Genomic DNA, 651 nt, shown 5'->3' with positions numbered 1-651 from the left:
TTGGCTGATGGAATGGAAGGTGACCAACCACAGCACTGTGTTTTCTATCCTGGGTGCTGATTGGCTCAGTGACTGAAACATCGGTCTGTTTGCTCTCCCGCGCTGTGCCCATACATTCAGCATCTCTCCTTGTCCACTTCACATCGAGCACCCATACAGAATTTTACATACTGTTAAAATTACGTAGGTTTAAGAGTGTAGAAAGTGTTTAAGAGCATATGAAGTGTTTATAAGAGTGTGGGAAAGGTTAATAAGAGAGTGAGAAAGGTTTATAGGAGTGTGGGAAGGGTTTACAAAGCCTTAAAATATATATAAATAATAAAATAAATATAACTGCGCTACTTCGTGGATTTTCACCTATTGCGAGGGTCTCTGGAATGTAACTCCCGCGATAGGTGAGGGATCACTATACATTCACACTGGAGTATTATTCAGCCATAAAGAAGAACCAAAATATGTCTTTTTCAGGAAAATAGATGAAACTGGGGAGCCTCATGATAAGTGAAATATGCCAGACTTATAAAGTTGTGCTTTCTCTCACATGTGAAATGTCATCATTAGTGCAACATGCGGTAATAAAAATAAAAAAAAAATTAAAATGCTGTCTCACAAAAAATAGAAAAGGAAGGGAAAAAGAAAGGGTAAGTTTGA

Source organism: Chinchilla lanigera, unplaced genomic scaffold (genome assembly GCF_000276665.1).
Source record: "Chinchilla lanigera isolate Chin_1 unplaced genomic scaffold, ChiLan1.0 scaffold00037, whole genome shotgun sequence".
In the NCBI taxonomy this organism is placed as follows: Eukaryota; Metazoa; Chordata; class Mammalia; order Rodentia; family Chinchillidae; genus Chinchilla; species Chinchilla lanigera.
Note: the sequence above shows the minus strand (reverse complement) of the source record.